The sequence below is a fragment of the Dendrobium catenatum genome, unplaced genomic scaffold, assembly GCF_001605985.2.
Source record: "Dendrobium catenatum unplaced genomic scaffold, ASM160598v2 fragScaff_scaffold_499, whole genome shotgun sequence".
NCBI lineage: Eukaryota > Viridiplantae > Streptophyta > Magnoliopsida > Asparagales > Orchidaceae > Dendrobium > Dendrobium catenatum.
In genome coordinates this window covers 47,981-60,966 of record NW_021318961.1, presented here as the reverse complement: position 1 = coordinate 60,966, position 12,986 = coordinate 47,981, and positions in this window count along the sequence as shown.

Sequence of the window (12,986 nt, the reverse complement as noted above, 5' to 3'; positions counted from 1 at the left end):
AAAAAAACTAACAACAGAACATAAAGCAATAAAAGAAGAAAAGAAAAAGAACAAAAAGAGAAGCAAGTAAAAGATCAAGTTCATGCATTTATGTCATTCACACCCAATCTGGTCCTTAAAGAGCTGAAAGTGTCGAAGGCCAGTGGTTTAGTAAAGATGTCAGCCAATTGATTCTCAGAGTTCACATGTTGTAATTCAATGTCTCCCTTAGTCATATGATTTCTAATAAAGTGATGCCTAATGTCAATGTGCTTAGTCCTTGAATGTTGGATTGGATTCTTAGAAATGCATATGGCACTAGTGTTGTCACAAAAGCTTGAGATGGTGCCTACAGGTAATCCTAAATCCAATACTTATTGTTTCAACCAAAGGGCTTGGGCGACACAACTTCCTAAAGTAATATACTCAGCTTCAGTAGTGGAAAGTGTAATAGAGTTTTGCTTTCTACTAGACCATAAAACCAAAGATTGTTCTATGAATTGATAAGTTCCATAAGTTCTTTTTCTAACCACCTTACATCCTGCAAAATCAGAGTAAGAAAATCCAATAATCTCAGAAGAAGTGTTGTGCCTAGGGTATCAAATTCCTAAGTTTTGGGTCCCTAAAATGTATCTAAGAATTCTCTTAACTGTAGTCAGGTGGGATTCCTTAGGGTCAGCTTGAAATCTAGCACAAAGACAAACGCTAAACATTATATCAGGTCGGCTAGCAGTCAAGTAAAGTAAAGATCAAATCATGCCTCTATACATCTTCTGATCAACAAACTTACCACTTGGGTCCTTATCCAACGGAACACTAGAAGTCATGGGAGTATTAATTGTCTTGGATTTATCCATCTCATACTTCTTTAAAATGTCCTTTATGTATTTTGATTGATTTAGAAAGGTTCCATCATCTAAATGTTTTATGCTAAATCCCAAAAAGTAGGATAACTCTCCCATCATACTCATCTCAAACTCTCTACTCATTATTTTAGAAAATTCATCACAAAGTTTCTTTTCAGAAGATCCAAAAAGTTTGTCATCAACATAAATCTGAACAATGAGCAAATCATCTCCAACTTTTCTAAGAAAAAGGGTGGTGTCTACGCTCCCCTTAACAAACTCCCATTATAGTAAGAATGTGCTAAGCCTCTCATACCAAGCTCTGGGTGCCTGCTTTAAATCATATAAGGCCTTTTTTAATTTAAAAATATGATTTGGAAATTGGGAACTCTCAAAACCTGGGGGTTGTTCTACAAACATATCTTCTTTTATTTCCCCATTTAAAAAGACACTCTTAATGTCCATTTGAAAAAGCTTAAATCCTTTATAACAAGCAAAGGCTAATAGCACTCTAATGGCTTCTAATCTAGCTACAAGAGCAAAAGTCTCCTCAAAATCTATCCCTTCAATTTGGTTATACCCCTTAGCCACTAATCTTGCTTTATTCCTTGCCACAACTCCAAAATCATTCACCTTATTATTAAAGACCCACTTGGTTCGAACTACACTTTGTCCCTTAGGTCTTTCTACAAGCTCCCAAACATCATTCCTAACAAATTGGTTCAACTCCTCTTACATGGCTAAAATTCAAAACTCATCAGAAAGGGCTTGGTTTATGTTGGTGGGTTTAGTCATTGAGATAATGGCAGAGTGGTTCACTTCCTTCCAAAGTCAATGTCTAGTCCTAACTCCATTAGAAGGGTCACCTAAGATCAAATCTTTAGGGTGACTTGTAGAGTATCTCTAATCTCTAGGCAAGGTGTGTGAAGGTCCAACCCTTTCCTCCTGATCTACATTTTCTACTCCATGGGTAACATCTCTTACTCCTTCAGTGTTTTAGTGTTCTACTCCCTTCTCCAAATTTTCTACTCCAGTGGTAATCTCTCCAACATCATCATCATCCTCAATTCCAGGCTTTCTAGGATCAGACTCATCAAACACTACATGTGTAGTCTCTTCCACCATCCAAATTCTCTTAATAAACATCTTAAAAGACTTCCCAACACTAGAATATCCTAAGAACACTCCTTCATCATATTTTGGATCAAATTTTCCTAAGTTAGACTTTCAATTATTGTGGATGAAAACCTTACAACCAAAGACATGAAGGTGGGAAAGATTGGGTGTCCTACCCTTAAGGATCTCATAGGGTGTCTTATCTAGTTTGGCTCTAACATTCACTCCATTCAATACATAACAAGCTGTGTTAACCGCTTCAGCCCAAAAGTATTTTGGAAGTGAATACTCATAAAGCATGGCTCTAGCGACTTCCACTAAGGTCTGATTATTCCTTTCAGCTACCCCGTTCTACTGAGGGGTCCTAGGAGCTGAAAAGTTGTGGCTAATCCCCTTGTCTTCACAAAAATCTCCAAATATTTCATTTTCAAACTCTCCCCCATGGTCACTATGGATGGTTAAGATATCACAACCTAGCTTTTTTTTAAATCCAAGTAAAGAAGGTTCTAAACTGCTCAAAAGACTCATTTTTGTGTGAAAGAAATCTAGTCCAATTGAACCTCGAGTAGTCATGGACAATTTCAAAACTATAGACTTTCCCTCCCAAGCTGGCAGTGCTAATGGGTCCAAACAAATCCATGTGAATGACTTCTAAAGGTCTAGAGGTGCTAATGTCCTTAATGGGGTGAAAAGTGGAGTGGACTTGCTTTCCTAATTGGCAGGCATCACAAAGGTGGTCTTTATAAAATTTTAGTTTGGGGACACCTCTAACTAGGTTATTTTGGGTCACTCTCCTAAGGATTTTCATACTACCATGTCATAATCTTCTGTGCCACAACCATGAATCATCAACAACAGTTTTTAAACAAATGATGCAGCACATTCAATGTTATTTAAATCAAACATGTACACGTTGTTGATCCGCTTTCCCTGCAAAATAGTATTATTATTTAAACTTATAATGCATGAATTTGTAATGAATTGTATGATGAAGCCCTTGTCGCCAAGCTGACTAATGCTAAGCAAGTTGTGTTTTAATCCATCTACAAGCAAAACATTTTCAATCATAAGGTTCTTGGAATTACCAATTATACCTGCGCCTACCACCTTCATGGTGGTGTTGTCTCCAAGAGTAACCTTGCCTCCTATCCTGGTCTCCAGCAAAATGAATTGATTGGCATCACTAGACATTTATTGAGAGCATCCGCTGTCCAGGTACCACATACTCTCATGAGGCCTTTTATGAGAACTCACCTACAAAATCATCAAATGTTAGATTTAGGAACCCAAGCAGGTTTGTATTCCTTCTTATGAAAAGTAGAATGGAATACATGTGTGCTATGCTATGAATCATGCAATTTGGGTCTCCACACCCAATGTGTAGTATGGTGAACAGTGCAAGTGTGTGATATGTGTCCTAGCATGCCACATGAGAAGCATTTAATTCCAGGAAAAGGATTTCTTAAATGATTTAGGTAGTAATGTCTCTTCCTAGAATTTGGCTTTTGATCAAGTGTAGGTGTTGTCCAATTTTTCATAAGTGTATCCAATTCATTTTTAATCCTCAAGTTAGTACCTTTTAAAGCATCATTATCAATTCTCAAATTTTTCTCTATCTCTTTAGATTTCTTAAAATTAGATTCAAGTGAGGTGTGTGAAGCTTTTAATGAATCATGCTCTTCAATTAATTCAGAATATTTTTTATTTAAATCATCAAATTCATCAAGTAGAGCCATATGATTTGAATCAATTATTGAATGATCTTTAATCAAAATTCCATGCTCCTTTTATAAATTCAAAAGCTCCAATTTTAAACTAGCATGAGTTTTCTTGAGTTTTCTATGTGATGCATGAATTATTTTGAGAAACTTCAAGGAGTTGGTTGTAGGATAGTTCGCATACCTCTTCTTGATCAAGATGATCATCTGCCATTAAGCACAGGTTTGTTGTCTCATCTTCAGGTTCAGTCTCAGATGAATCAGATGCAGAGTCTGCCTAAAATGCCTTTTGAAGTTTCTTTTTGTCCTTCCTAAACATGGGTTTTTCCTCACCCTTTTCTTTGCTTGAGTGAGACTTAAGTGTAGGGCAATCAGCTTTCACATGTCCAGGCTTCCTGCATTCAAAACAAACCATCTCATTAGAACTCTTAAAATTTTTGTTTTCCTTACCTTTGTTCCACTTTTGATGATACTTTTGTTTCTTCCTTAGAAAGCTTTTGAATTGTCTTATAATTAAGGCAAAGTCATCACTTTCAGACCTGAAATAATCAGAGTCTGTGTTGTTGGCCTTCAATGCCACAGTTTTCTCCTTCTTTTTTCACCTGCATCAAGATTTCTTTCATTTACTCCTTGCTCGTAAGCAATGAGTGAGCCAAGTAAGTTAACAATCGAATAGGTGTTCAAATCTTTAGATTCAGTAATGGCGGTGATTTTAGCATCAAAAGAGGAAGGCAAGCATCTCAAAATTTTGTTCACTTTTTCATAATTTGAAAGTTCTCTTCCAGAGGCATGCAAAGAAGTTACAATCTGAGTAAACCTTGTATACATATCACAAATTGATTCAGAAGATTTCATATGAAAAAGTTCGTAATCATGCAAGAGAATATTCAAACAAGATTGCTTAACTTCATTGGTTCCTTCATAAGTAATGCACAACCTATCCCAGATCTCTTTACCAGTAGTGCAAGTAGAAACACGCATGTTATCTTCAGACTTTAAAGCAAAAAAAAAATAGTTTAAACACTTCGCATTAAGTTGAGCTAAATCTCTTTCATCAAAAGTCCATTCATTAAAAGGCACTTCAGTTTTAATTCCATTAAGTTCACGAGAAGGTGGAGAATATCCTTATTTAATAAGCATCCACATGCGATAATCAGTTGATTGTAAAAAAGTAGACATGCGAGTTTTTCAAAAATCAAAAGGTAGATTGTTAAATAAGGGTAGTCGAGTAATAGAATATCCTTCCGTTGTATTACAATTTCCAAAGTTAGCCAAGGATCAAAATTTAAAAAGTTTTTAAATCAACTTTTATGAATCCCGCTCTGATATCACTTAGAAATTTGTTAGGGATGTTAGGCCCTTATGAACTAGCCCAAGGCTAACCAATAGGGGGGCTGAATTAGTGTTTGAAAAATCTTTTAACCAAAGCAAAACAAGACTCAAACCAAAATCACCATGAAAAATAAGTGCAAAAAAATTAAATGCGGAAGCAGTAAAAAGAACACAAGGGTTTATAGTGGTTTGGTCAACTCGACCTACGTCCACTCCCCAAAGGCGCCCTCCGAGCATTGCACTACCAAAGTAACCCTCCTTTTGCTCCCACAGCAAGGTGGAGAAGCCCTTACAAAAACCTCCTTTTTGCCACCCCCGGTAAGGCAGAGAACCCAACTCCTTTTGCTTCCTCCTGCAGCAAGCAGAGAACCTTGATCAATCGCTGAAGCTTACCTCTCCCAACCCTTCCAAGGATAAGAGAGTCTAGTGGAAGAAGAAGTGGAACAATGCCTGGAGCAACCCTTATGAATCTCCTCACAAGCTCCCCCTCATAAGATCCTCTCTCTCTCTCCCTCTTTCTCTCTCTCTCTCTCCTCTAGACTTTTCCAGGTCAAGACAGCAGCAAAATATTATTCAAAATATTGAACAATAGCTCTTAAATAGAAGAGCTTTAAAATAACTCATTAATTACAAGTTGCCAACATTATCATCCAGGATGATAGGTATATCATCTTGTACGATCAGTGCAATTTAAGCCTAATCAGCCGGGATGATCTAGGATGAATAAAAGAAAAGTATTCCTATCATCCAGGATGATAATAAATCGTCCTGTATGATTAGTTCAAATCACAAGCCATCGGCCAGATAATCACTCTAAAAAGAGTTCTGGATTATTCCAAAATAGCTTGATCGTCCGGGCCGATCTCAGGATCATCCCAGATGAATAGTTCAAATCAGAGGAAAATTGTGCATAGCATCGCCCGGAATTTGAGCTGTCCGATCCTTATCCTCAAGACCATCGCCCGAAATTTGAGATGGCTGATGTTGATCATCCAGGAGCAACTAAGGTTTTTTGAATTGATCATCCCGGCTGATCTTACGATCGTCCAGGATGATGTGATCGTATCAATCATCCTTAATTGCTTCCCTTAATTGACAAATCATTTTAGGCATAATTGTATCATATCGTCCAGGCCAATATAAGATCGTCCTGGTCGATTTCCATATTTAAAGAATGCCTAAATAGATCATGGCTGTTGATTCTTTCTGTTTTAAGCATATCGTCAAGGCCAATCGGCTAATGACGGATGCCTTAACAAGATGTCCTGATTAGGATTTCTATTTTGAACCCGATAATCTAGGATAATATAAATATCATCCGGGATGATGTGAGTAGAAACAAAAATTCTAAATCACTCAAGTGTCTATGTATGGTTACTTAGCATCAGACACTTGAAAGATTACAATTGACTCAAGAAAGGAAAAAATAAAATTACTGACTGTCTCAGACCTAGTCTACCCAATCTTGAGCTGGTTCCGATTGTCGTCTGATCTTGAGGCCCTAAAATGTCAGTAGAGAAGGCAGTCGTAGAAAAGTAAGAGTGTTTGCTAATCATCAGAACATAATCCATGAAAATATATTTGCAACACCCTTTGCATCCCTATAATAATGGTAGAGATTTAGGGATACATATGCACTAATCCATATTAGTAAAACAAAGTCTAATTTTGAAAACTTTGGTATTTTGTATTTAGTAGTTCAAATCATTTTATTATATGATATCATATATTTTCTCTTATAATCCCTTAAAGTGAAAAAATCTTAACCCTTATCTTCATACTTCATTATAGCTATAGTGGGCAGTACTAGTTTACTTATATATTAACAAAACACTTTCTCATGGGATAGACATACTCTTAACCACTGTATTACTTGATTGACATGTGCACTTACATATTTAGTTCATATTGTATATCAAATAAAACTTAAGTATATTTTAGCCCAAAGCATAAACATAACTTACAGATTATATGCAACCCATAAAAAATTGCATGGCATGCCCACCCATTAAGTTTTTAGCTCTGATATCGAGGAAGTAACATGTGTATTACAAGTTGAGCTATATTACTGAAGTAGTTACATTGTAAATCCTACTTATATATTGAATCCTATTTTATTTTTTATTTTTTAAAAATTTTTAAAAAGAAAATAAAATCTTCTCCTTTATAATTATTATTTTTCTATAAATTAATTCTTGCAATTTTATTGGATGTGCAGTAGATCTGGTAAGGATCCCTTATTATTTGACTTAGAAATGGTGATGACCCTTATAAAAATTAAAAAATCTGATAAGACCTTAGCTTTAGGTATGGCTAAATTTATTCAAGATCAGAACCATATAAGACCTGTTAGGAAGTATGCTAATCTTGTAACAGATGGAATTCACCAAAGTAACTGTATACCTATTATTCATATAAATAACTTTGAGCTAAAAATTGTCTTAATCCAGATTGTTCAAAATCCCTAATCTAGGGAAACCCCTATTGTGGAACTCGACCTAAACTTAGCCATCTTCTTAGAAATTTATACAATATTCAAGTTTAATGGTGTTAGTTATAATGCTATTAGGACTAAATTTTCTTTATTTTTGTTAAGGTAAAAAGCTAAGTTATTGCGAAGTTCCTACCCCCATGCTCTATAACCCCTTGGAATGAGTTGACACACAAAATTCTAGATAAATATTTCTCACCTTCCAAAACTTCCTAGCTTAGGAATGCTATCACATATTTTTTCAAGATTGAAGGAGTCAATTTATGAAAGGTTGGACATATTTAAAGAGATGTTTAGGAAGACCTCACCATGCTTTACCAAATTGGTTTGTTATTCAGACATTCTATAATGGGCTAGAAGGATCCTTTATATCAATAATTTATGCGGCATCTAAAGGTTCTTTAATGTCTAAACCATTTGATGAAGCCTATGCATTAATGAGGAAATGTCTATAAATAGTTTTAGTGGTATTTTGATAGGGTGAATCCTAAAAGAGTAGATTGAGTTTATTGATGGGCATAGAAATATGCATGAATAACAAAATATTTGTGTAAATTAGAATATGCTTCTGGTTAATTAATGTTTAAGTTTCCATTGGTATAAATTTCCCATTAGATATATAAGTATATATATTTATAAAGTAATCAAGTGATTGCGAGAATTTCGATCCCAAGAGGAAGTGATATACTATAATACAATCAAACTAATACTGTCTACTACAAATGGATGGTTTATCCTGCTGAATAAAAACTAAGGGTTTTAAATTTCTACCAATTATAGAGACTACATAATATTACGAGATGCTAATATTTCAAATGCATTTTGGACTAATGCCTATAAAACAACAAAGTTTTCATAATGAGACACTTAATTGCTGATGTAGATCCAAGCATATACATCCTTAGATTTCTGTTGAGCATGTAAGGGTAAAAGGGTGGTTTATGGCCTTCCTAAAATTCTAATATCTCCATAAAACCTAGATGATTATACAACCTATATCTTAGCATGACAACCTTTCATTTCAATACTCTTATTTATACACCTTTTTTCCATCGAGGCAATATATCACACTAGAGACTAACTACACACATAGCCATTATATGTATTAAATTATGAATGAGAGATATTAAAAATCATCCATAATTCATTTAAGGCAAAATAGACTATATTATTACTAGCATTTTGTTTACAACATTTGCAAAAAACTTAAAAACTTGCAAAACAAAATAAAATATAAAGCAAATACATCATCTTTTCAATCATTGAAGAAAAGATATAGGAGAAATAATAAAAAATATTTCACTAGGAAAATACAAATGAACTTCTTCAACACTCATTCTTCCTCCAATAGTACGATTTGTTACACAAGATGGGCTAAGATCTCCAATGAAAGTAACTTGCACTTTCTTAACCTCCCTTATACTTCACTCTAAGGGGGAACTAAAGAACTACACTAAAAACTATAGAGCTCTACTAAAAATTAAGAGAATCCTTTAATAAAAGAACTAAAGAACTATTTATACTAAGTATAGAAATGGACAAGCACTATGGTTCTTGGCATGGTGGTATTGTAACATTATAAGATGAACTAGCACCTCAATATTGTTAGGCTTGCTCTGCTGCAGCATTGTGCAGACCTAGTGCATTTTTTGACTGAACCAATACGATCCATGTTTGAATTAACACAACTATATCATTCATAAACAACTCCATCGTGACATTACGTAAGTTTAGCACTATAGCTCTTGAATGTTCATTCTAGCACCGTGGTGCTATAATGATTGACATTGTGGCATTTAAGTTCTTCAGACTCAAGTGTTGTGGCATAAATTTTTTAGATTGTAGTGTTATAAATCATCTTGGCTCTGACATGGGCCGCATTATCAAGCTGAATTATTTACCACTTTTTCTTGAGGCTGCAACCTTGTGATTCCTTGATTTGGCTCTAAGGCATCATAGACACTATGGTGCTGGTAATTAGAATATTGTGGTGCTTGTTTAATACTTAAAAAATATTTCAACTTTTTTAGAGTATTTATGCACAACATGAACTAAAACACCATATTTTCTTTGAATTTTGAGGTAAGAAAAAAAATTAAAATTTATACTTAATATGTATGAGTCTTATGCTTAACTATTTTAATTTCTTAGGCAGCTGTAATATTTAAAAAGTTGGATAGTTTTGGAGTTAGTTCAATATGAGGATCACCTATATAAATGGAAGAGCATGATTTTAGTTTTTTCGGAGAATATTTTATAAGGGATTGAGATGTGAATGCCATAGGAAGATAAACACTCCTATTACTATACATAAAATCTAGGTTAGTGGAGTCACCCTAATTTTAGTTAGTCTAATAATAACTTTTGTCGTAACAATCAGTGGAGTTCATGTTAATTAAATTATGGAGAAAATTAAAATAATATTCAACAACATGTACTAAACCTTAGACTTTCTTAACCCCCAAGGTTTTAATAAAAATAATAAATTCAGAGAAAGGAAGACACCTTCGAAAGTGGTAATGATTCAATTGAGAACTCAATAGTAAATTCAAGTTACTTTAATTAAAAACTTAGAAAATCAATTATGATTTCTTGCAATCTCTTTTAGTAGTAGACCTCATGGATCATTGCCTAGTAATATTGAAATTAATAAAAAAGAGAAAGGGAAGGATCTTAGTGTGGACCACTTGAAGTGGTAGCAATGCATCCTAGCCAAAATGATAAATCTAGGTAAATCTGACAAAAGACTATAAACTTAGCACTACTTCGGTGGCAACCCAAATATGTATATATTAGGTCTTAGTTTTTCTTGTTGATGTTTTTATTTATTTGTATAATTTTGATATTATTATTATTTATTTTGTAATTCTGAAAAATATAATGTGTGTATTAAATGATTTTTACTAAGTATGACTATTACAAATATTATTACATATTATTTTTCCCAAAATTCATATAAGTTTTAAATTTTTCTTAGCACTGTAGAATTAAATCATTAAGCACTGCAACATTTTTTTTCCAAGCACTATAGAATTTAAATTGGGCATCATTGCGTTGATGCCTCAAGAATATTAGCATTTTATAATATTTCAATGCTGGTTATTTAAGTATCGCTCCATTTTTCTTCCTCACATAACACTTTGGCATTGATTCATATAATGCTATTGCACCAAAATTGATCTTTTATATAGTAGTAACTTATGTTATTCAGAGTTACTATACGATGAAACATGATTCTTTATAAAGTTCTAACACCTTTCTTAACAAAATGATATTATGTCAAAACCATAATTAGTCTTATAATAGTAAAGTAATAGTTTTTTTAGAGTGTCACAATGCTCTCACATCTCAAATTCCATGTTAGTTATTGGTTAAAAATTTGCTAGTTCATTTTACAATACTTGCTCCACATTTCCATGTGTCCTTCATGTGTGGCACCATTGTTAGTTTACTTTTTATCAATTAGTGCTTTTGGTAACATTACAGTGGTGCCCATTATAACGTCATAGTGCTCATCTTGTTTATAAATAGGAAAGGGTTGTTTCATTATTTTCATTAAATTTTGATTTTGTTTGTTGTGGGATTAACTGGTATTTTCTTCTCAAGCTTTCCTTAATCTACTAATAGCTCCTAAATTTTTGGATAATAAAAGAGGGCCACCTATCTTTTGATAAAAGGATTCAAATCTATGGAGGCTAAAGATCATTATGCTCATTTATTTGCAAGCTAAAAATTCAATCTAGAGTGGAGGCTCAAAAACCTAGGTGGATCTATAATTAAATGAATTTGAAGCAGGGTTGGGAAGCCCTTTACAAAGAAAATGTTGTTGTTGTTGTTGTGAATGTCGTCCAGGAGTTTTTCACCAATACTAATGAATTAAAAAATAATAGGTGTTATGTCTGGGTTAAGTGGGTTTCTTCTTATCCATCATCTATTAGTTGTCTTTATAAGCTAAGGGATATGGATGATGATGATTATTATGGTTTTAGATTGGCACCCATTGACCATCCAAAAATTTTAAGACTACTTTGTTGACCCCATAGTGCAGTTGTATGGAAGTAGAGACATGGTTAAGGAATTAATTTTTTGGCTACCTATTTGACCCAAGTTTCAAAAGAATCGTATTATTTCATTTCTACTCATTTTTGTCAAGTAAAATCATTAAAAAAAGTCTCTAAGGATTGGGTTATTCTGAATTATTCCATTTAGATGGGTTACTTTATATACAAGGAAAATATTATTCATTCCTCACTTATGTATATCATTAGGGGCACTACTTTATAGGATAAGGACACCCTCATTTATATATGTTCTTTATGTTGTTGTTGGTGTAAGAGGAGATGCTAATGAGTGGTTTTTTCCTATTTTTTCTTTCATAAAGTGAAAAATAAGGAGTTTTAAAAAAAAATATATACAGGAGGAGGCTAGACCTAGTGAGCCTAGATTGTTCAGTCAGTCTAGAAGTAGTAAGAGTTCGTGGACCACTAATCCCTTAGGTGAGTAGGTGGAAGAATTAAGAGGGCATATGGATATGGAGATTGGTCTCTGTAATAAGAGAAGGAGTTGGCAGGCTCATATGGTGGACATATAGGAGAGGCATTTCTACTATACATCTTATTTCAATTAGGCATTATTAGGAATATTTCAGAGAAGCCCTTTTGTTGAAAATCCTGATCAGCTTTAGTTTCCTACTACTTCTATGATGAGCCCTTTTATTTTTCTCCCATCTATTGTTGCAGATGATAGTGATGATGAGGATGTAGATAGAGATTTAGAGTGATGTTCATTCTTATTTTCTTTTTTTTGGTGTTGATTTACAAGAAAGAAAGAGAGATAGATAGATAGATAGATAGATAGAAAGAGAGGGAGAGAAGATAGAGGAGAGTAGTTTATGTATTTAAGATGTGTATTTTTTTAAATTTTCTTTATATTTCATTTCCTTACTTGGGAGGAGATGCTTGTAGTGATGTGAAGTTGTGGATGGCTATGATATCTATTGATATGGTTGTGATGTAGTGGTTGAATTTACGTTTCAGTGATGTAGGTGAATTTTATTACCTTTTGGACTTTATATAATTCTTATGAAAAAGGCATGTTTTATTTCTTACAATATAATGTGATGCTATTTTGTATATATTTATTTTCTTATATTATTGTTGTGTTAGTTCAATTTACATTTCATGAAATCCTCACTATTGCTTAACTGTTGCACATGTCCTCTCTTAGCACTTGAACTTTAATTTCTATATCAACTAAAATAAAAATTAAAATTTAGAAAAAAAAATTAATACTAAACTCTAGTTAATAATTTGGATGAATGAAGAATTAAAATTTATTAATTTGACAATTAAAAAAATTGACTAAAGAAAATAATCCAAATTATGTCTCACTTTGAACTTTAAAACTATATACATAAGCATAGACTAATGATTTAAAGATTTAATAATTAAATTTAGAGACTGGAAGTGTGTAGATTAAACTATAAAAATCATTATAAACTTGACT